The sequence below is a fragment of the Ctenocephalides felis genome, unplaced genomic scaffold (genome assembly GCF_003426905.1).
Source record: "Ctenocephalides felis isolate EL2017-DRISC unplaced genomic scaffold, ASM342690v1 CF-g0.4_SCAFFOLD_00845, whole genome shotgun sequence".
NCBI classification, from domain to species: Eukaryota; Metazoa; Arthropoda; class Insecta; order Siphonaptera; family Pulicidae; genus Ctenocephalides; species Ctenocephalides felis.
In genome coordinates this window covers 10627689-10654391 of record NW_020536999.1, presented here as the reverse complement: position 1 = coordinate 10654391, position 26703 = coordinate 10627689, and the positions used below count along the sequence as shown (strand labels likewise).

The 26703-nt window shown below is 29.5% G+C and overlaps 1 pseudogene; it reads right to left on the bottom strand.

Annotated features, from left to right (window-relative positions):
- The window catches only part of LOC113377770, a 188701-nt pseudogene that overhangs the window by 32727 nt on the left and 129271 nt on the right, over window positions 1-26703 (bottom strand).

Below are 26703 nucleotides of genomic sequence, written 5' to 3'. Positions count from 1 at the left end.
TACGGGAAGTTAATAAAAAAAACTGTTAAAACAAATAAAATAATAGAAAGGGAAGGCGCTAAAAAAAAATGGCATGCGGGCGCTGAAGACCCAGGAGCGTCCTTGTTAATAATGTATATTAAATTATTCCTAAGAAAAGTGTAATTTAGGTATTATAATTACTAAAAACCAGTTTAAATATGATACGAGATTATAAAAATTATAGACAACATTGTTGGAGCAATTATTTTGGATGGAAAAAACCAAGGTACTTTACCGCGGATAATATTTATTAATTTTTTCTGAATTTGTTATACCGTTTAAAAGACTTCAAATTTCCAATATAGTGTGAGAATTGAGACTCATCATTTTATTTAAAACAGTTGTACATTTAACATCGCTTATATTGATGTATATGCATTTTGGTGTTAAAAGTAATTTAAAAAACAATAATTATTATTTTTAGGGAAACGGTAAATATTAGTATAGGATATTGAAAAATTGTAGGCGTGGGTACAGAACAACGTGTGTCGGGTCATCTAGTATATATATATATATATATATATACATATATATATATATATATATATATATATATATCAAATATATATCTATTATCTAATTACCTGGTCTTGTAGCAGAAAGCAGTGCATGGCTTGCGTGACGTCAGCGGCGTGCACCGCATTGTGGTAAGGGTTGGTGCTGTGATAACCCTCCTCGATCAGGCTGAACAGTTTCCAAACCCTGACAGGGTCCAATTTGAAGTGCTGCAGCAGGCCGTACCAGTGAAACAGGTGGACGCACAGAATTGGCAGGGAACGACCTGGTAAAAAATAAAAAAATAATTGTAAATAGTAATTGATTACATTTATTTATCCTATTTCTTTTCTTTAACCCCTTTTATACTATTTTTTTCCTCTTGATTTTGATTTTCAATACCATAACTTTTGACTTATATATTGTAATGTAATCTGATTGTTAAAATTAGCAGAAATAAAAAAAAAGTAATTGAGTCTTGAGAAATGAAAATATGTGAGAAAAATACTAATGGACTAGTGGTGTATGGCATAGTGCCTGAAGGCAAGTTGCTGGAACCGTATTGAAATTTTCGAGAAATTTTAAATGTTTTCAAATATTTCATTATAAATACTGTAACTTTCATTATTTTTAGTATCTTGTTATATCTGAATTAACACTGTGAGCAAACCAAATGTAAATCATAAATCAATTTATCTCGAATAAATTTATTAACCCTCATTTTATTTTTAATTAAATTCTAAAAAAATAGTTGCCTAATTTGCACAACATTGAAAAAGTGCTCCCGTATAGTCACAGTCTAAACTCATTTGCAACTAATTTTGTGCCACATTTTCACTTATACTGTGCTTTGCTATGCGGCATTTTTGCATTTTTCAATAGTTTTCACAAAATTGAAAAAGCGCTTCTAAACGCACTTGTGAGAACATTTCTACCAGGTTGTCACTTAGACTGTACTTAGTCTGGCGGATTTTTTGAATTTTAACCCAAAATTACATTTTTAAAATTTATTTATCTAGAATTAAATTGAACATCCGAATCATTTTCGATATTCAAAGAAAAGCAATTGAAAACTAGGCATCGTGCCTTTAGGTGAATTGCTGGGACTTTCCGTACCAAAAATTAATTATTTTTTTTAAATATTAGATTTTTTTAGATCTTAGAAAAAAAAGAAATTTTGAGATTATTGAAAAAAAAATATACTTTTTTGGAACAATTGAATTGTTTTATACTTTGAAATATTTTGGATATGATGAACTATTTTTCAAAGCAATCGCGATACGTTAGCTGTGTAGAAACGAAATTTCGAAACGCGTGGGCGCTGCGTCGCAACATAACGGCTATATATACGTATATACAGAATATGTGAAAACTTGATGTGCATATGTCTAATAATCATTTTTGTCTGCTAAATGGCGTTTTTTTGTCTACCCAAATATCACATATTCACTTCGTCAATACAAAAAAAATGTTTTTTGAATCATTCAAAACGGGCACTCCGTTCTCACAAAACTCAAATACCATTTTTGGCACTTTTTGCCCCGTATCTTCGGAACGGTTAGACCTGCCTTCGCCAAAAACTAGTCAGCACGTCTCCTTATCAATACGAATCGAATGTATTTTGAATTATCCAAATCGGTTGATCCGTATTCACAAAATCATCGACGAAAATGTGTATCCGCACACACACACATACACGCACATACACACACACATACACACACATATACATCAATTTTTTCTCAGGTATGCCAAAATGTTCAGAAACCTTTGAAACGTAAAGATATATAAAAATTTTCATTTTCGATTGTTTTGCGATTACTATAGCTTGCCCTACGGGAAGTTAATTATGATGATTACAGAATAATAAAAATACTAGGAAAGGAATGAATTATGTATATTTTATTAAAAAAAACGAAGCAAAATTCAAGTTTCCCCATTTCTTGTATTTTTCTATTTTTTTCTTTTTTCTTTTTTAAGAAAAGGTACCTAAGGAATAAAATTATGACAACATTAGTACTCATTTAGAAAATTTTTATCAAATATCTGATAATTTGAAGTGCATATGGCTAATGATCACACACACACACCCATGTTTTCTGAGGCATGCCAAAATATTCAGAAACCTTAGAAACGTAAAGATATGCAAAAATTTTCATTTCCAATTTTTTTGCGATTACTATAACTTACCCTACGGAAAACTAACAAAATAATAGTATTCTCCGTCGAGGATCAACAGGTACTACCATTCCTCTTATCTCTCCCCAGCACATTTCGGCCAACTCCGACCATAATACGATATGAGTAGGTAAACATGTAAGAAAAGTAAAAATAGAACATGGTAAAAACTTCTTCATCCTTTTTATTTCTCGCCAGGTGTGGTTCGGGAATCGATTGGTGCTTTTTCCTCATACAGAATTCAAGTAAAACGATCGGCGTAATTTTTGCTCGAGCTGCCGTGAAAACGCGATAATAAACGTTTGTGGAAAATAACCGAGATGATGGAATCGAAAATGAGAAAAATGAGAAAAATGTTTGCCAAGGTGCGCGCGTAGAGAACATTTGGAGATACTGGGGATTGTAACATTTTTAGAAGGGTGTGGTGTGATAATGGTGTAAATTAGGGTTTAAACTAGTGGTGTATGGGATCGTGCCTTAAGGTAAATTGCTGGAACTTCCCGTGCCGCAATTAAACATTCAAGGAATTAAAATATCAATAATTGTTTTAATTTTCAAATAGAATATTTATTATAAATACATACTGTAAATTTATAAGTGCTTTTTAAATTGGGCGACAAGCGTATTTTATAAACAACTTATTTGTACGTTTACAAGAGTCATCTTTTTTTTAAACTAGTGGGGCGCATGGCATCGTGCCTTAAGGCAAATTGCTGGAACTTCCCGTACCAAAAATTATTATTTTTTTAAAAACGATTAACATTTTTGAAAAAGTTTTACTTCGAACAAATTAGATTTTTGAGAAAATATAAATTTGACAAAAAATTACATTTCAAAAAAAAAAAAAATTATTGATAAAAAATGTTTTCTTTATTTTGACATATTTTGGAAATTCTGAACTTTTTTCAAAGCAATTGTACTGCTTTAACTGCATAGAGACGAAATATCGAAGCGCGTAAACGCCGCGCCGCCGTCTAACGGATAAGCACTGGTACGGAACCCATAGGAATGTAAACAAAATTTATACTTATTGTTAAAATCTCTATAAAATATCTGGTAATTTGATTTGCATATGTCTAATAATCATTTTTGACCGCCAAATGGCATTTTTTTTACTTTTTTCATTAGAACTCCGAAACCGCTAGACCTGCGTTCATGAAAATTTGATCAGTTCATCTTGTAAATACAAATAAAATGTTTTTTGAACTATTAAAATCGGACCCTCCGTTTTCTTGAAAAATGAGTTACCATTTTTGGCACTTTTTGCCCCGCATCTTCGGAACGGCTGAACCTGCCTTCGCCAAAAACTAATCAGCACGTCTCCTTATCAATGCGAATCGAATGTTTTTTTGAATTATTCAAATCGGTTGATCGGTGTTCCCGAAATCGTCGACGAAAATTTGTATCCGCACACACCCACATACACGCACACACACACGTATACACACACACATACAACCATTTTTTCTAAGGTATGCGAAAATATTCAGAAACCTCTGAAACGTAAAAATATATAAAAAATTTCATTTTCGACTTTTTTGCGATTACTATAACTTACCCTACGGGAAGTTAATTAGATTTTTTTGATAATCTAGAAAATTTGGGATGATTTAGAATTTTTTTTCGAAATTGTGAGTTTTTTTTTCGAAGTTTAAAACTTTTTGGAATTAAAAAAAAAAACGGTTTTTTTGAAAATATTTTGAGAATTTGAAAATTTTTGAAAATATTTGATTATTTTTATTTTCAAAATATTCTCAAATTTTTGTAAGAAATCATTTTTTTTTTTAATTTTTTGAAAATTTAGTTTTTTTTTGAAAATCATGAAAAATTTCGAAAATTTTCTGCAAATGTATTTTTTGCACACCATTTACACAAGCAAAATGTTTTTTGAACTTATATAATTGGATAATCCGTTCTCTCAAAAACTGCTTTAAAAACACGTTAAAAATATCCAAAATATTTCATAAAGCAAAAAAAAAAAAACTTTTTTTCCCAAAAGTTCAATTTTCTTCAAAAATTGAAAAGTACTCCAAAATCTAATTTTTACAAAATTGAAAAAAAAATCTTTTTTAAAAGAATTAACTTTTGTTACAAAAAATCTATTTGTTATACAAAGTTTCATCAAAATTGTCAAAAAAAAATAATTTAGAAGAAACAGCCAGACTGATCTTTACCAAAATCTAATCAGAGCAATTCCAAAATATTGTCTTTCGAATAGTGTTTGAATTTTTAAAATCGGTTCAAGATTGTGGACGAACAATTTTGTAAATTTTCTGCTAATTCCAAAGAAACGGCTTAGCCGATCGTCGCACAAAACTGAAAAACTGTAGTCCTTAATGTAATACATCGAAATTTTACTGTCTTCTATTTCAGTTTGATCGTCAGTAGAGTCATATTTCTATTTATTATTTATAACATTACATTTTTAAATCAATCTAGCTGTTTTTTGAGAAAACATTGACAAAAGGTCCAAAATCGGTCCACCACTTTTTACATTCGGTCTCATTCGAGTAAAAATGACTTAAAAGCATAAAATTAGCAAACGGATTTTCTAGCAAAAAAGTTACGTAGTTACATATAAAATACTATTTTGAATCCAGTTTAGTAAAAATATAATTTAGATAATTATTAGCTCACCTCCTGTGACGACCTCCAGCGTAAAAGCATTGAACCTCCAGTTACTCGATTGGTCCAAAATGCACTGGAAAAAAACAGACATCAATGTAATTACATATTTCAAACAAAACTATTAAATATTAAATGCTCTCAAAACACCAAATATTTATTTGCTCAAATTTTCATATTTTCTCAACAAATAATAAAGCATTTAAAACAACAAAGAGAGACACGGAACAAGAGACAAAGAACAAAGAAGTTTCGCTTATGATCGCTTCGTCGCCTGAGCGGTTTCCCATTAAAACACATTTTACGAGCTCTTTAAAAGTTTGTAGCCTCGAAACGAGCCCCCAGAAGTGGGGCCACTTATGGCAAAAGTGAATGACACAGGAGGAGGAAGAGGAGGAAGTTCATTCATGGGTTTTATTTTTTGCACTAGAAATTTCTAGAAAATCCAATTACGATTTTTTTTTATAGATTTTTCAAAATTCATATTTTTATTAACTTCCCGTAGGGTAAGTTATTGTAATGATCCGAAAATCGGAATTGAAAATTTTTACATTTCTCGACGTTTTGAAGGTCTCTGAACATTTTGGCATACTTCAGAAAAAATGGATGTGTGTGTGTGTATGTATGTATATATGGATACAATTTTTCGTCCACGTTTTCGGGCGCACGGATCAACCGATTTGAATGGTTCAAAAAACATTCGATAGGGAGATGTGCTGATTAGTTTTTGGCAAAGGCAGGTCTAGCCGTTTCGGAGATATGGAGTAAAAAGTGCAGAAAATAGAAATTGAGTTTTTGAGAGTTCGGAGCATCCGATTTGAATGATCCAATAAACATTCAATTAGTAATGATTGGGAGAAGTGGATATTAGTTTTTGGCAAAGGCAGGCCCAGCCATTTCGAAGATACGGAGCTAAATGTGCAAAAAATGACAGTTTTTGAGAGAACTAAGCGTCCGATTTAAATGATTCAAAGAACTTTCTGCTTGTCTTAACAAAATAATTGATTTTGGTAAAAAAAAATGTTTAGACTTTTTTTTTTTCAAAAAAAAAAATTTTTGTATATCGAAAATAATTCAGATTTTATTTTTAATTCCGACTATAGTTCTAATATACTTTAAACAAATAATTTCAACTTAGCAATTCAGTTTATATAATTCTTATAAATATTAGACGATGTTACAATATTTATAATTATCTATTTGAAAACATTCAGTATTCCTCGAACATTTCGTTACGGTACGGGAAGTTCTAGCAATTTGCCTTAAGGCGCGATGCCATACACCGCACTAGTTAGAAATTATTTTTATAGACAAGACACATACTACAGCTGCTCACAGAATGAGGTTGTATCGTTAGCGAAATAGTCAAAAAATAAACAGTCAATGAATGCATGTAAATTTTAATTACATGACAAGTGAAACAACGTTCTCGTTCAAATGTCAAAGCTTACAATTTCATTTTGTAACACAGACCAACCGATTTCAATGATTCAAAAATTATTCGATTCATATTGATGAGACGTGCTGATTAGTAATATAAAAATAAATTTTTTTTTTTCTCAAAAACCCATTACTTTTTCAAAGTATTCCAAAAATTTTAAAGGATTTTTAAAAAAAATAATTTTTGGTGAAAACTTCCAGCAATTTGCCTTAAGGCATGATGCCATGCTTCTCTAGTTGACAGTTCGTTACGACCAACTAATTTATTTATTTATTTATTTATTTTATTTATTTTAAATATATAGCCCACAGATTACTTCAAAAGGACTCAAAAATACAGTTATTTTACATAATGAATAACAATTAAAATATATACAAAATTAACATAATATGCTTACATAAAATTACATATAATGCAGAATGTACAATATTATTTATAAACAGAATAAGACAAAATAATGGGATATTCGAAAAGAAAATGAAAATGTTAACTTGTGCAGATAGAGATTATTTGATCAGATGAAGTGTTGTGAATATCTATTTCATTATTAATTAAGTTAAAGTTAGAGGACATAAGTAAAATAGGCGAATTTATGAGAGAATTAGATTTAGGAGTAGGATAATTGAAAAATAATTGTGAACGCGTAGATAGCCTTGGAACATTAAAGGATAGTTGATTAAGAATAAGAGGACAGTCTATAGAATTATTGCAAAGTTTAAATAAGAACATAATACAAATTTACACCCGTAACATAACATTACAACATTTAGAATAAACTATTATTTACAAAAAATCTATTACTACTATTATTACCTGAGCTTGTCCATGCAGCATATCATCCAAAATCGCCGGATCCTGACTCAAACTCCTCGTCGTCAGCCTCTTGCGTCTCCTTTTGTGCATCGTGAGGAATCGCCCTCGGGCGAAGCAGACGCCTCGCTGAGCCGAACCGTCTCGGCTAACTCCGGCCGAGGGCGTCTTCGCCACCGTCGCTAAATCGCCGTCGTCGCCGGCTTGCGAATCGCGCTTCAGAAGAACTGCCTCGCGTTCTGGGCAGGTCGTCGAGGGCGCCGAGTCACTGAGGGCGCATAGGAGGCGCCTGTCTGTGGGTGACATGCTCACGGGCGAAGGGGTCACTGGAAGAGAGAAAGGGGTATATTAGTATTTTTAGTATATATTTATTTCTATATCTATGTCTTATATCTATATCTATATCTTATATCTATATCTATATCTATATCCTATATTCCTATATCTTATATCTATACTTCTATATCCTATATCTATATCTATATTCCTATATCTTATATCTATATCTATATCTATATTTTTCGGGGATTCGAACGCGCGACCTTGCTCATACAAAGTATACGCGTTAACGATCTTCGCCACGACGAAGACAGAAAAAATCCGATTCGCTAATTTTATGTTCTCTCGACGTTTCAAGCCATTTTGAATCGAATGAGACCAAATTTGGAAAAAAGTATGTGTGTGTGGGGGTATGTGAACAGATTTTTTGCCGTGAATCGACGTTTCCTCGAAAACGGCTGGGCCGAGACGTATAGATATAGATATTTCTATACCTATAACTATATGTCTGTATCTATATCTTATATCTATATCTATATTTTTCGGGGATTCGAACGCGCGACCTTGCTCATACAAAGTCAACGCGTTAACGATCTTCGCCACGACGAACCCATCTTACACATAAAATTCTTCTGTAACAACGTATGAATGGTTAATCCTCCTAAACTATAATTTGGATAACTTTGAGAATTGAGCATAATCTTTTTATTTGAAACAGTTCTATATTCAACATCACTCATATATTGGTGTAAATAGTAATTCGAATAACAATAATGATTATTTTTAACTGAACGGTATAAATATTAGTATAGGATATTAAAAAAACGTAGATGTGGGTACAGGACGACGTCCGTCGGGTCATCTAGTATATATATATATATATATATATATTTCTATATCTATATCTATATCTATATTCGCGAAGCCCTATGTCAGATCGCCAAAGCAGGGATTCGAACGCACGACCTTGTTCATTCAAAGTCAACGCGTTAACGATCTTCGCCACGACGAACCCTATATAAACATTTTAATATTGTTTTTAGATACAGCGCAATTCAATCAAACTTCGTATGGAAATAGCAAGAAAAAAATTTTGAAAACTAAAATTAAAATTAAAAAATAAATTTAGGTATAAATTAGCGACAAATGAATTAAAAGTGAAAATTTGTGTCATTTCTGTTTCATGTTTCTGTTGGTTATGTATTTCTGATTGCTAAATAAAACTGAGTTAAAAAAAAAAAAAATGTTGCGCGACCTTGCTCATTCAAAGTCAACGCGTTAACGATCTTCGCCACAACGAACCCTATATAAACATTTTAAGGGGGTCTTCCTATGTGATGGGTTGAAAAAATCGATTTTTTTTTTCATAAATTGCTAACATGTCTAGAATACGATAGTAAAGCGATTTTAGAAAATTCAAAGTCGTTTTAAAGATACAGCAGGTAAAAGAAAGAGCGGTTCGGAGCGCTGAGTTGGCAGTTAGAAACTTTAAACGCGTTTTTCTCAAAACTGTGTTTTTCAAACTTTCCTCCATTGTATCTCAGAAACGGCTGGACCGAATTACTTGAAATTTACAGGGCACACTCAATATATTAAAACGCATGGAATGAACTATTATTATCAATCGAAAATTTTCAAAACTTCGATTTTTTTATAGCAAAAAACAAAAAAAAAACGCTTAATTTGCAACTTTTATTTCAAATGTCTATCAAAAATCCAATTTTTTTACCTACAAATTAAAACGCCGTTTATTTTTTTTTTTTCAGATAAGCCGATCAGCCGGAATCGTAGAAGAAGTGGGAGCTCTTTTTTTCGAGGCGGGGGTGTTCAGAGCACCGTAACTCTAGTTTGACTAAATATTTTTAGCTGAAATTTTATATTTATACTGTCCAAATATGTGTTAATAAATGATAAAAAACTTGAAGCTCTAAATATTTACTGGTCGTAGAAAAAAAATCCTAAAATATCCCTAAAAAACAGGCCGTCACATAGGAAGACCCCCTTAATATTGTCTTTAGATGGAGCGTAATTCAATCAAACTTCATATGAAAATAGCATGGAAAAAATTTTAAAAATTAAAATTTAAAAAAAAAAATTTTTTTTTAGGTATAACTTAGCGACAAATAAATTAAAAGTGAAAATTTGTGTCATTTCTGTTTCATGTTTCTGTTGGTAACATGCTCACGGGCGAAGGGATGCTGGTCACTGGAAGAAGAGAAAGGGATTTATATTAGTATTTTTAGTATATATTTATTTCTATATCTTATATCTATATCTTATATCTATATTTCTATATCTTATATCTATATTTCTATATCCTATATCCTATATCTATATTTCTATATCCTATATCTATATTCCTATATCTTATATCTATATCTATATCTATATTTTTCGGGGATTGGAACGCGCGACCTAGTTCATTCAAAGTCTACGCGTTAACGATCTTCGCCACGACGAAGACAGAAGAAATCAGATTCGCTAATTTTATGTTCTCTCGACGTTTCAAGCTATTCTGAATCGAATGAGACCAAATTTGGAAAAAGTATGTGTGTGTGTGCATGTGTGTGAACAGATTTTTTGCCGTAAATCGACGTTTTTTCGAAAACGGCTGGGCCGGTACGTATAGATATAGATATTTCTATATCTATATGTCTATATCTATATTTCTATATCTTATAATGAACGACAAATGAATTAAAAGCGAAAATTTGTGTCGTTTCTGTTTCATGTTTCTGTTGGTGACATGCTCACGGGCGAAGGGGTGCTGGTCACTGGAAGAGAGAAAGGGGTTTATATTAGTATTTTTAGTATATATTTATATTTCTATATCTTATATCTATATCCTATACCTATATTTTTATATCTATATTCCTATATCTTATATCTACATTCCTATATCTATAGTTCTATATCTATCTATAGATCTATTATCTATATTTCTATGTCTATCTAGCCCTATGTCAGATCGCCAGAGCGGGGATTCGAACGCGCGACCTTGTTCATTCAAAGTCTACGCGTTAACGATCTTCGCCACGACGAAGACAGAAAAAATCAGATTCGCTAATTTCATGTTCTCTCGACCAAATTTGGAAAAAGTATGTGTGTGTATGTATTTTTTTAACTTTCCATAGGGTAAATTATAGTAATCGCAAAAAAATCGAAAATGAAAATTTTTATATATCTTTACGTTTCAGAGGTTTCTGAATATTTTGGCATACCTTAGAAAAAATGGATGTATGTGTGTGTGTGTGTATGTGTGTGTGTGCGTGTATGTATGTATGTGTGTGCGGATACAAATTTTCGTCGACGATTTCGGGAACATTGATGAAGCAATTTGAATAATTCAAAAATCATTCGATTCGTATTGATAAGGAGACGTGATGATTAGTTTTTGGCGGAGGCAGGTCTAGCCGTTCCGAAGATATGGGGCAAAAAGTGCCAAAATCGGTACCTCAGTGTTTAAGAGAACGGAGCGTCCGATTTTAATAATTCAAAAAATATTTTACTTGTATTGACAAGATAAAGAACTTATCAAATTTTCATAAGGGCAGGTCTAGCGGTTTCTGAGATCTAATGAAAAAATTGAAAAAAAAATGCCATTTGGCGGTCAAGAATGATCATTAGACATATGCACATCAAATTATCAGATATTTTATAGATATTTTAACAATGAGTATAAATTTTGTTTACATTCCTATGGATTCCGTACCAATGTTTATCCGTTAGACAGCGACGCGGCGCTTACGCGCTTTATATTTTGTCTCTATGCAGTTAAAGCAGTACGATTGCTTTGAAAAAAACTTCAGATCTTCCAAAATATGTCAGATTTTTTTTTTCAAAAAAAATAAAATTTTTTGTTCATTTTATAGTTTCTCAAAAATTTTATTTTTTTGAAGTAAATTTTTTTCAAAAATGTTAATCGTTTTTAAAAAAATCATAATTTTTGGTACGGGTAGTTCCAGCAATTTGCTTTTAGGCACGATGCCTTAATTGCTTTAAGACAGAATTCCACTTACAGCTAGTTTTTTTTTTGTATAGCGAAGGAAAAGCCTTTATGCATCCCAGACTGGTCTTCTGTCTGGGTATGTGTGTGTATGTTTGTGTGTGCATGTGTGTGAACAGATTTTTTGCCGTAAATCGACGTTTTCTCAAAAACGGCTGGGCCGATTTCAAAAATTTAAAAGCTATATTTCTATTTCTATATTTCTATGTCTATCTATATCTAATTCCTATATCTAAATTTCTATATCTACATTTCTATATCTATATTTCTATATCTATATTTCTATATCTATATTCCTATATCTATATTTCTATATCTATATTCCTATATCTATATTTCTATATCTATATTCCTATATCTATACCTATATCCTATATCCTATACCTATGTTTCTATATCCCATATCTATATTTCCGTACCTATATCTATATCTATATTTTTCGGGGATTCGAACGCGCGACCTTGCTCATTCGAAGTCTACGCGTTAACGACCTTCGCCACGACGAAGACAGAAAAAATCAGATTCGCTAATTTTATGTTATGTTTTATGTAATTCAGCCAATTTAAATTATTCTCATTTTTCTACTTTCATCTCATATTAAAAATTGTTTAAATATTTTTTTAAAATGCCATCAACATAACTTTTTTCTATCCTTAATAGCGTCTTTGTTATTTCCCAGATATATGACTTTGAAAAATTTGCAAGTGATGTCCAAAGGATTTTTTTACTGTTAAAACAATCTCAAGAGCTTTTACCTATTTATATGGAACATGTTATTATTACTCTTATTTTTATTTTTATTATTAAATATCATTATAAAATTTTTCAAGTAATTGTCAATTGCATAACATAGTTTTAGTATTAGGAGTAATCTAGTTTTAACTTTATAATTTACTACAATATTGCAATTTAATTAATATAAATTACTTACTGTAATAATTCTGTATCCTATATCCGAAATATATAAATATATAAAATTTATATCATCACCGTTTTTTACACTTATATTTGGTTCTGTGTGTGTTTTTTAATTTTTCAGGTTAGATAAAAACTATTTTATCAAACTTCAAATAATATGTTATATCATAATCTATTTTTTTATCTAACTCTATTTTAGCCATTATAAAACATTTTACTCTTATAATTAGTTGAAAATTCTAATTTCACCACTGAGAAGGGGTGTAATCCCCCCGGGACTTAAATGTTCGTTTTAATTGTCAAAAGAATTGTCAAATATCTCCCTTCCGCCTTTTTGTAATATAAACCAAGAGCAAAAAAGCGGAAGGGAGATATTTGACAACCTAAAATTACTTTTAGTTTTTGCTTTAAAGAGGTAATTTTGTATAACACTTTAAATTGAAAGTCTAAAAATTATAATATTCTTCTTATTGTGAATAAGCAATTTCCCGTAAGCAAATAAGAAAAAATAATTAACTAAATATGCAATACTTTTTTGACAAAATTTCCTACTTGCAAAATTAATGGTTGCATCATCCAGAATATATATAAAAAATGATAATATTTTCCTCATTATAAATAAGCAATTTTCCGTGAGCAACTTATTTCTTTTAATAATTTTTTATTTATTTATTCATAAGCAAGGCGTAATCAATAATAATAAATATTGTTTCAGGCTCCGATCAAATAATATAAAAATCAAAGAATCAACCATTTTTATGGAATTTATTAAAGTTCAATACAGTCTCCTTGAAAAATCGTTGGCTGCAGAATTCAGGACATATCAAATTTTATCTGTACAAAATGTATTTATATAAATTTATGGATGAAAATCTTTACTTGTCCAGAGTTATCCTGAAAAGTAGTCATATAAAAAAAAGAGTGCGCGTAAGGTTCACACGCGATTGAAGTAAAACTTTTTTGCTACTGTACAAGATGACATTTAAGTAAAAATAAATACATCATATAACAATTTCGAATAATGTTTATTAGTAATATGGTAACACTCGTGATGCACACATTTATTAGTGTCGACCATTTATATAATGATAAATTATAAATTATACATTTATAATAGCATTAGAAATATGTATAATATTTTTAAACAATAATGTAATTAAAGTCATACTTCTAATATCACATGATCGGTTTGTCATTGTAATTAGCATTTAGAAATGAACCTTCATTAAAGAAATAAAGTAATTGCTGATTAATAAATTCTATAATATTCGTTCACACAGTGGATTATGTTAAACAACGCTTACACGCATACTGTTTTCGCTTTTACTCATCATATGATAATTGTGTTCGAGGAACTTCATGTAATTAAAATTAGCATACATTCATTGACTGCTTGTATTTTTTTTACTTTTTCGCTGGCGATATAATCTCATTCTTTGAACAGCTGTAATATCTGTCTTGCCTAAAAATATTTTCCATTTTAATAAATTCAAAGATTTATAGAAACTACGAATAATATTGAGATAATTTCTAATCAATAAACTTACTAATCATTAATCTTATTAATCAATATTTTCAAGGAACATGGTAAAATATTCTTCTGATACAGGCATTTTTAATTAAATCAAGATTTGTATTACGATGTAACTTTAAAATGTTTATTTATCTATGCCGATTTCCTTGTTGATATCGGTACGCATACAACGTTAACGCCGGTATGCATGCAACGACTGATCTTTATTCACTCCACACGACGACTAATCACGATCGACCCATATAGAAATGATCTCATCGAGAGCAAATGACCAAAAGTTGTGCCGTATCGCATTTCCGTTGCATTTGTACGGATGTACACCCTAGTAGCGCCTAAAGAAGTTTTACTTCAAAAATGCAATTTCTATCGGAGAGGGCAACATAAGACCAGTATTGATAAAACTAGTCATATAAAAATGTCATATAATGTATTTTTCTGGCCCTCAAATTGTCCTCATCTGCTCTCCGGTGTCCTAATTCTCATTTTTCTTTCACGCAGATTAAAGAATATTCTCGCCGAGTCCGAGTAATTACTCACAACTGGCACTCTTCGTCAGAGGGATGAAGCAAGACTTCGCATATATATATATATATATATATATATATATATATATATATATAGAAGGGCACTGGCAAAAGTAAAGTTCACTCCGCCATTAATTAGAGAGGAAGATATCCGAGAGAAAATAAAAGAAGGAACCCTTTGACGTTGAAATTTTAATGCAATTGCGTAATACTTTTATGTTTCCATCTCTCTGTATATGTATGTATCTAGAGCAGGAGGAGGGTAGTAGGGATACTTCGTCGGTAAAACCAAAATTTTTTCTGGGCCCAAGCTTTGTATCACAGTAGTCACAAAATGAAATTTACGAATGCAATTTTTTACATTCTGATGGAAAGTCTGGTGTGAACCAATCTATTTTCTCGAAGACTTCTTTGAAAACCCTTATTGTATTATGGAAGTATATGGGAACTTATAGAAAGTCTTGAAGAACATCATTTTTTTTTTAATTTTAATTAAATTGGGCAATTTACCAGGTCGATGTTTTTCATTCTATGCACTAACAATACAGTATCATGCCTTAAGGCAAATTGCTGGAACTGCCAATACCCTAATGAAATATTCGAGTTCCCGTTTTCAAAAAATCGAAACTTTTTATTTTGTCTTATTAAATTCTATAACATCTCTAGAATATTGCCCTAAATTGATCCGACTAATAGTTTTAGAAATACAGCCTTGAAAAGGTGGACGCTTGAGGTCCACCTTTATCGTCTCTTAAAACTTTAAACGCGTTTTCCCAAAACTATGTTTTCAAAGACGGTTGTCAAGATTTCTTAGGAACTACTCAACCGATCTTGATAAAATTTTACACGAAACGAAGGATTTCTTTTTTTTTTAATTACAAAAAAATGTCGAGAAATTTTCACTGAAATTTGCATTTTTTTATGAAAAAATCTGCCAAAAATCCAATTCTCATTTTTTTTACTTTTTGTTCGTCCAATACCTACTTTATTGTTTCAACTTCAAACACGTATTTTTTATTTTTATATCAGATGATCCTGAAAGAAGTTCTGCTGACAACGCGTATAGGCGCCGCGATGACCGTCTTTTTGATATTTTTTTTTTGAAAATTTTACAAAATGTTTATTAAGTATGTGTCTTTGAAATAAAAAAAAATCATTAAAATATTTCAATTTTTATATGTAAAAAAATATTGAAAAAAGACCGTTTTTTGCCCGAAAAACCCATGTAACTCCTTAAATAAATTATTATAAATACTGCAACTTTCATTATACGTATTTTATAGACAAAATATAAGAGGTTATGAATTGTACGATGACGTTTATGTATGTTTACATGAAAAGTGAATAAACAAAACTTAATCAATCGGATTTAAAATGAAAGACATTGTCTAATATTTATAAAAAATATATAAAACAATTTACAAAGTTAAAATTATTTATTTAAAGTATAAGTGAGTTTTAGAATTTTTTTTCTAATATTGTTATTTCGTTATATTTATTATTATCCATCACTTATTGTTTTTATTGGACTTTATTGTTGTCTAGTATTATTTTATTATTCAGAAATTTTATTTATTTCATTTATTAATTTTATTTTCATTAGGTATTATTAGCTTTTATTTTTATATTAATTCATCATAATACGAATATTATTTAAATGTAAATACTATCATTTGTACTCAGTTTTATTTAAGTTTATGCTATTGTTCATTATTATTACTAGATGTTAAATTATTTAACTGTTGTAATAAATATTGTAATTAAAAAAAAAAAGAATTTTAGCTAGAATTAAGAAATAGATTTTTTTTGAATTTCTGGGGTATTATTTTTGCCTTACTAATTAATTGTTTCTTCAGCAAAATGTTTTTTAAATCATTTAAATCAGAAGCTCTATACTCTTAAAAACTGCCACTTTTAAAAATTTTAAACAATTTTAAAAATTGTACCCACAAATACACACAGACACATCCAATTTTTTTAAGGTATGCCAAAATGTTCAGAAACTTCTCAAACGTGAAGATATGCCAAAATTTTCATATTCAATTTAAAATTGTATAATTACAATATCTTACCCAATGGAAAATTAAAAAAAATTACTTGCTTTCATTTGGATTAAATTCGTCAACTCGCTACAATTAATTATCTACTATATCCAGTATAATTAATTATTTTAATGACAATTCTTTTAATAAGAAATATTATATTCCCTATTATACAATAAAATTTATTATAAAATTAATTATCTATTATATCCCGTATAATTCATTATTTTAATAAAATTCTTTTTATAATATATATTATATTCCCTATTATATAATAAAATTTATATTTACATATTTCTTTAGGCAAAAAAAAAAACATTTTGAGCCTCGCAGTACGCACAAAAAAATATCAATTATTAATTTGAAAAGAACTAATATTAATTTTTAAAAAAAATTCTCGCATTATAGTTCTCGCAAGGAGAAAACCAGTTTTCTGTATCAACGCTTTTTTACACCGGTTTGCCCTATAATAAATTTAAATAGATACCCGTAGTATAAAAAAGCCTTTTTAGCTAGTACTCTGTACGAAGCGCATTAAACGTAAAAATGTAATGAAACGAAAGTAAAAAAATATTATAAAGAAATTAAAAAATAGCAGTGAAGGTAAAAACTCCTATATAATTCTGAACAGAAGATATATATGAATAAAAAAAAAGAAAATTACCCACAATAACTAAACTGTGTGTAAAATGTACTAGCAAAATCATGTCATTTTTCGGTTGTTATATTTTTACTCGAAATTTTTCAATAATGAAATTTTCTAGTATTTTATTATTTTAGAATCCTGGTTAAATGCACCAACTTTTGATTAAACTTTTTAGCACTGCCAGCTGATTTTTTTTCTCCTCCTCAGGTCCTCTCAAAGTCGACAGATTTTAAAAATTTTAAGTTCATAGTTTCATAAAAAGACTTAATTTTTGAAAACTTGAAAAAATCGTATCCTTATTTTTGACTGTGATCGTAAAAATATTATATACAAATGCTTAAATAAACTTAAATTAATGACAATTAACCACAATAAATAAAAATTGTTTCATTTTTACCAAAAAGTTCTAGGTTGCACTTAAAAGGTCATAATTTTCTACTAACGTGAGATATTATTTTTGAATGAATTTCAATTTTCACATTTGTTCACGTTTCGTAGGTTTCCGAACATTTTGGCATACCTTAGAAAAAATGAATGTGTGTGTGTTTGGATTTATAACAATCTATTTAAAAACATTTAATATTCCTGAAATATTTCAATACGGTACGGGAAGTTCCAGCAATTTGCCTTAAGTCACGATGCCACCCACCCCACTAGTTTAAAATTGAATTCGAAATGAAATGACAATTGGTAATGTTCTGGAGATAAATTGATTTATGACTTACATTTGATTTGCTCAGATGTAACAAGATAGCAAAAATAATGAAAGTTACACTATTTGTAATAATATATTTGATGACGTTTAAAATTTCTCGAATATTTCATTACGGTACGGTAAGTTCCAGCAGATTGCCTTAAGGCACGATGCCATACACCACTAGTTTCCTTTCCATTTACTGCACTAAATTTATTCACATTAGTTCAATATTGGTATACTAATATCCATGTACACCCACATTTGTCAATATTAGACAAACAAATACATTCCGGCCCATGTAAAAACAAACCAGGGTAAAATATTGGTAGAATCTAACCAATATTTAAATATTCACCCACTATAGGCATTTCTACAAGAGAATTATTATTATAAGTTTAGTATGTATTATTAGGGTGGTCCTTAAAATGGTCATTTTCGAATTTCCTTGCTCCCAGGGGCTCAAATGGTTCCAAATGGATAAAAAACAATTCTCTGAAAGTTTTAGCTCTAAATATTAACGTTTAGATAGAGCGCAATTCAATCAAAGTTTTGTATGGAAAAGCATAGAAAATTTTTCAAAAATTTTAAAAATGTTGTTAGATGTAATTTAGCGAACAAATGAATGAATAAAACTCATGCATTTGTCGCTAAGTTATACCTAAAACATTTTATTTAAGTTTTCAAAAAATTTTCCATGCCCTTTTCATACGAAATTTGATTGAATTGCGCACTATCTAAAAGTTAATATTAAGAGCTAAAACTTTCAGAGAATTGTTTTTTATCAATTTGGAACCATTTCAGCCCCTGGGAGCAAGGAAATTCGAAAATGACCATTTTAAGGACCACCCTAATGTATTATATAAAATGTAATACTTCTTTTATTTTAATATCATAATTCTGCAGACGTAGCAAATGTATGAATATGTAATACACTTAATACTAGAATGTTGTAGAAAGCGTTTTCCGGAAATATTTAATTAACGGCTTACCTACCGGAACTTCTCGTTCTAGTATTTTCTTTTCGAGATAAGCTCGCTCTAGCGGCGATAAGCCCAAACGTTACACGGACTTAGAAATAATAATACCGGAATAGAGAAATATTCATGAATATATGAATATATATATTTATATATATATATATATATATATATATATACTAAATAACCCGACAGACGTTGTCCTGTGCCCACGTCTACAATTCAAAAGTTTCAATTTTTTTAATAACCTATACTAAAATTTACCAATTAGTTAAAAATTCTTATGTTTTTACACTACAGTCTTTACCGAAATGTATATACATCCATATGGGTGATCTTAAATGTACAACTGCTTTAAATAAATGAGTCTTAAAACTTACACTTGACCCTTTAATTATACCGTAAAAATTAAATCAGCCACGTAAGACCATCGAACGAACAAATATTGAAATATGTTCAATGAAATAGTATATTTAGAAATATACACTACAATTTATCGAACAAATTTATTTCCAACAGCTCAATTTATTTTAATGCCAAGGGTTATCCAATATTTTTAATAGATGTATAAATAAATGATTTTTAGTTTATTCACGACTGAAACATCGATTTTTCAATTTTATCACACGAAAATTCATCGTCTGCCTTTGCGATTTTTAGCATAAGACATGAGTGTTGGAAACTGCAGTCTTTTAAACAGTATAACGAATTCAGAAAAAATTAATATAAAGTATCGGTGGTAAAGGTACAATATCACCTTGGATTTTTTCACTCAAAATAATTGCTTCAATAATGTTGCCCATAATTTTCATAATCTCGTACTAAATATTATTTGTTCTCATTATCAGTAATAATAATATCGAAATTACATTTTTTAATGATAATTCGATATACATTATTACTTAAGATCATATTTTAAGTGAATGAATTAGTCAAATTTTGTGCACATGTACACTATTCAATCTAAGATCAACTAAATTAGTGCAGTAAATGGAGAGGAAAAAAGTGATCTTTTTTACTGTGCTCCAATTTGCGTGATATTTTGATTCAAGTTAATTCTACATAAAATACGATTAATTATAATTTTCGTAGAAGTGGCACCAAATGGCAAACAATTTGATAGCTTATTTTGAGCACTATAAAACCCTATGGAATATATAAAATGTAACGCCTCGCCGCTAGATGGCTTCAAATACAACAATAAAATCTAGAACTAAATAAAAAACAACTATGCTTTTTCATATCTAGCTTAATATTGTTCCTAGAACACGTTATAAAACACTGATTTATTAGGAATGTAATTGTTATAATTTTGTTCATTACATGATTTGCGTTAAAATGTATATTTTTGGAGACATTAGCCTAAAAAACGATGAAAAACGCAAAAAAAAAACGAATTTTTAGTAGCCAGTAACTTGAAAAGTATTTGCTTTTTTGAAAATCATTATGAAACAATAATAATTATTATAAATAATTTTTTGGATAAGTAATTTTTTTTATATTGAAAAATAATTTAGTGAAGTAATGCAAAATACGGTATACATTAGTTAAAAATAATAAGCCGTCAAATCAGTCAAACTGAATTATATAATTTCATCTGCCAAAAGTAAACTGTATCTTATATTATTTTAATTTCTGGCACATCTCAGCTGCTTTTCGGCAATAATAATGAAAATATTACATTTCTCTTATTTATAATCATGAATATATTATATTTTAATATTGTTTTAGCCTATAAGTGAATGGAAATGTTTGGCAAATTACAGTCTTCATTTGTCTTTAATGTCAAAGAATGGCTCAAATATTTTCAATGTGAATCAATAATAAGCGTTTTTTTGTAATTTTTTCCATTTATTTCTATAATCTAACTATATTTCTATAATTCAAAAAATCCTAAAAAAATCCCATAACAAACTTGAGAAAGATTTATCAAAATCCGAATAATCGTTTAGCAAGAGTATCCCTACATACCCCATTACAGAAGAATTTTATATATAAGATATATTCTATTTAGTCTAATTTGGGCACTGCAACTAATTTGAAATGAATTAAAAAAAAAACAATAGAATGAAAGTGTCAAAATTTGGACATTTATGAAATCTATTTAATAATTTAATTCGTCAATTGTATATATATATATATATATATATATATATATAAACTGAAATATTATATAATAAATTTACTCACCATTGTTTGTTTTTCGTATACATGAATTTTCATCAGTCGCCGTCTCGACGGCCTCCGTTTCTTGCTGCTGAAACAAACAACAATTTTAATAAAACCTTATGAAAATTACTAAAAAAAATCATAATTCAATGAGTTTTGTTAGATTAAATTTTGTACAATTTTTTCTCAAAAAGCTCTGCTTGATCCTGTTGCAAATTTTCTCTATCTTCGTTAGTGTAACTTTCACTACCAAAGTTCAATTTCCTTAAACTACAAGTTATTTTCTATAAATAATAAATAAATCGAAATATTTTCTCTCCCGTGACCTTTGATAATAAAAATGATTTAAAAAGGGAAAACGCGTTTCCAAATATATTCCAAGTAAAAAAGAAGGTGCCGCCGAATGAAATTTCGGCCGTATTTTATCTAATTTTGTCATTTTGTGTCTTCCGAGATGATTTCGTCTGATTTTATTTATTCGCTTTTCCTTTCGGTTCCTTTTATGTTATTTTTCTCATTATACGCAGATAATGTCTTTCGTTTGAAGAGGCCACAAAATGTGGACTTATTTATCAAGTTATAACCGGGAATTTTATATATGAAATCTGCTTTTGGTGTGTATGTCATTGAACTACTCCTAAACGGCTGGTCCAATTTGAATAAAAAAAATTTGTTTGTCCAAGGGTATTTACTGATGGTTTTGCATGAAAAATAGTAATTATGTAGCTATAAACTATGGGGTGCATGGCATCGAGCCTTAAGGCAAATTGCTGGAACTTCCCGTACCGTAATTAAAAATCTTGGTACGAAACGCAAAAAAATTTACACAAAATGTGTACACAATATCGAAATCTCTATAAAATATCTGATAATTTGATGTACATATATGTCCTATAAATATTTTTAACCGCCAAATGACACTTTTTTAACTTATTTTTATCGAGAGTCCTTTAATAAAATTTATACTGGGGAGAAAATTCTTGGATAAAATAAAAATATTTTCTACGGATTTATATTCGTATGAATCTAAAAGCATCAAAAACTCATGTGTGCAATCTTGAGTTTTTTACACATAAAACCTAACCTACAAAACGCATCAGCGTCAAATTAATTTCATTATGAGTATATCTTTCTGCAAACAGGAAAAATTAATACATTTTTCAAAGTTTTCAGAAACAAAATGTCTCATTCTAAATCTTACATATAAAAATGGAGCTCTCGATCAAATGATTCAGAAAAAGTCGAAAACGGCTAAACCGATTTGGCCAGACTTAGTCTTGAAAAATTTGTGCCAATCCAGAGATTGTCCAAAAGGTGAAAAATTATTTCAAAATAGCGTAGAAACTTTACGTTTTTAATTTGAAATTTTTGGAGAAGCGTAATTTGAATAAAATAATGGATGGTGGCTAATACGTCAAATGTCACACGTTTATGACGGATGATGTTCAATTACGTTTAATAGGATGTTTTACGTCAATATTATTTAATTATGATTAAATTGTAGTAAAAGTAGTTTTATTTGTAGTTTTATTTATATACAAAAGCGTTAATAAACGGGCCGAAAGTGTTACTCAAAATATCAACTTTTTTGAAATGTTAATATGAAAATGCACTTTTTGGCGTTGTAGCACTCTTTTTTTTGCAAATCATATTTTTCTCAAATACGGTGCTCTGAAAGATCTAATTTGTATAATTATATACTTATTGGTATTTTTAGAACATTTTCTAGGTTATATTATTTTTTATTTATGTTATTTAAATTCTGAACCTGAAATTGGAATCGATCAAAGGGACATTTTGTCGAATAACATTGTCCCAGTTATATTTTCCCAGAATTTTTCGAAAAATAAATAGTAATATATGAAGGTCCGGGGTTAAAAAGATCCAGCACGGATGTGTCAAAAACCAGTAAAGTTAAGCATTGTTTAACAATAATATTTGAAAGTAGAGGAAAAAGATGTATAACTAGCTATGACCTTGATTCTCATGACCCTGCTATCGGGAGATAAACGGTAATCTTTAAAAATCCATAATAAAAGTATTTTCTTCCGTTGGTAGTTTTTTGACATTAGTTAAAAAAGTAATTATTTTGTAAAATACCTTTACAACTATAATAAGGCTTTAAACCTTTTTGCCTCCTGCCCGTTACAAGTTACCCCGTATATAGGATAAAAAGGTCTAGATAACAAATTTTTGGAAGACATCAAAAAAGCACATTTCTACAATGATGAAGTAGAAGTCAGTTTACTGAACGCAGTCAGATAATTTCGTTTGATATGTCTTATTTGTTGTGATATAATTGTTATGGTTTTCACAATATAGTTTATATTTGCTCAAAGTCAAATTGGACCTTTGTGCCTCGCCCAGCTTTACATATATACTTTTTATTAAATTTACTTATTTTCATCGAATGTTACTTGGAACTTTTCAAAAAGCAGGTCAAAGAAGAAATACTTAATTCATTTTCTATCTCTCCTTGCAAAAATGTGAAATTTTTGTATATGCTCAGTAGTGTATATTTACAATTATACACAAAATCCTGAATCCAAAAAGAATCTGAAAAAAACTTGAAAAGTAATCAATAAGTCGAAAGACCAAAAAAGACTTGGATTGGATTATACCATGTTTTCTATAGAAAGTGTATAAAACTTCCAGACAAAATATAGAGAAACTAATGGGGTTTATTGTTTTTATAAAACCTCATTGTATATAGCATTCAAACAATACATCCTTGTACACTAAAAGTATTAATATTTTTGATTCTTTAGAATTCTAGATATTGTTTAGAATATACCATGCTTAGCAAAACAACGTTTGCCGGGTCAGCTAGTATATATGTATATACATATATATATATATATATATATATATATATATATATATATATATATTACACGATTTTGCTGTCGTGTTTGGAAAATCCGATAGCGTGTTAACAACGTTACAAAACACAGGAAAACACTATATAGTTCGTTAGGGAAAAATGCAAACCGGATCGGAAAACCGATTTCCATTTACAGTACAAATTTGTTTATTCCATTCACGATACTGTACATTAAAAATGCATTTTTTCCATCAAATTCAAATCAAATATGAACTATGGTAATTTAGTATTTAGAGATCGCTATTGAGGTTCCAATTTAGATGTCGATTTTGATTTTATAAAACTGCGATTCCAAATGCAAAATATCGCTCGACGACTGAACCTTGAACAAACAAGCGATGACGTAAATCGAAATTTATATATATATATATATATATATATATATATATATATATATATATATATATATAAAGTGTATCATTTATACGTTTATACATTTGTGTGCCGTATTGACGAATATAGAAAGGGAGGCTAGGCTGTGAGAACTCCGACGAGATCAAAGCGAAACTGCTTTTAAACCTTTCAAGATCAAAAGTTTTCCGAGAGCAAACATATTCATTGAAAGCAGCGCCATGTGTACCTCCCCTTACCTTCGGAAAATAAACAGAGAGAAGATAGTCCCGGGCCGAACTTCCATCGGTGGCCCTTCGGTAAATGATCTACGGTTAAAAAAAGAAATATGTTCAAAGAACTTATATAAAAGAAGTAACTAGTGGGGCGCATGGCATCGTGCCTTAAGGCAAATTGCTGGAACTTCCAGTACCAAATTTTTTTTTTAAAACATTAACATTTTTGAAAAAAATTTACTCTGAAAAATTAGATTTTTGAGAAACTATAAATTTTTGACAAAAATTTACTTTTTTTTAAAAAAAAGACTTTTTGAAGATAAGTGTATTTTGAAATATTTTGGAAATTCTGAACTTTTTTCGAAGCAATCGTACTGCTTTAACTGCAAATATCGAAGCGCGTAAGCGCCGCGTCGCCGTCTAACGGATAAGCATTAATACGGAACCCATAGGAATGTGAACAAAATTTATACTTATTGCTAAAATCTCTATAAAATATCTGATAATTTGATGTGCATATGTCTAATGAACATTTTTGACCGCCAAATGGTATTTTTTTTACTTTTTTCATTAGATCTCCGAAACCGCTAGACCTGTCTTCATGAAAATTTGATCAGTTCTTCATCTTGTCAATACATGTAAAATGTTTTTTGAATTATTCAAATCGGACGCTCCGTTCTCTTAAAACCTCTCGTTTTTGGCACTTTTTCCCCATATCTTCGGAACGGCTAGACCTGCCTTTGCTAAAAACTAATTTGCACATCTCCTTATCAATACGAATCGAATGTTTTTTTTAACTATTCAAATCGCTTCATCCGTGTTCCCGGAATCGTCGACAAAAATTTGTATCCGCACACACACATACATCAATTTTTTCTATCTTCAAAAAACTTTTTGCTAAATTTGAGAAAACAATTGCTTTTGGGAAAAAAATTTTTTGTATAAGGTTGTCAAATATCTCCCTTCCGCCTTTTTGTATTATAAACCAAGAGCAAAAAGGCGGAAGGGAGATATTTGACAACCTAATATATCGAAAATAATTCACATTTTAATAATAGTCCTGGCTAAAGTTCTAAAGCTCACTTATATACTTTAAATAAATAATTTTAACTTTGCAATTCCGTTCATATAATTCTTATAAATATTAGACAATGTTACAATATTTGTATTAATCTAATTTATTTGAAAACATTCAATAATCTTCGAATATTTCATCACGGTACGAAGAGTTACAGCAATTTTCCTTTGGGCACGATACAATGCACCACTAGTTAAAACTGATTTTATACTACACGTACTTTAAACGTTAATAAATTTTATTATGTGTAATTTTCAGATAATTTGTTTATGATTAGAATATTTTTTGGTAAAAACATGTTAGTAATTTTGTTAAAAATATATTTCAAACGCGTTTTTATTTCATTTTGTCGAATTTTTCGGGTTTAGTTCTTCCATATTATAAATTTATATAAAATCAAACCTAGGGGTGAATTTGCGTGCTACAGTTCGTAGCGCCCCTATGGAGAATGGAAACAATTAAAATCGTTTCGGCCAATAAATTTTTTAGTGATTTAGCATCTGAAATTATTTAACAATGCAAAAAAAATTCTACTTATTGAAAAAATTATTTAGAATTTTGTTTCATGTGTTAAAAATTCATTTGTTTGGCATTGGATATGGAATATTTAGCAAGTTGATCTTAGATTGAAGATTGCTCATATGAACTAGATTTTACAAATTAATTAAATTAAAGATTAAATTATTGAAGCAATTGTGTTGTGTGGTAAAATCAAGTGTGATATTGTTCTTTTACCGCATATACTATATTATTTTTTTCTGAATTTCTTATAATGCTTATGCTAAGATCATAAATGAATCACAAAGACAGGA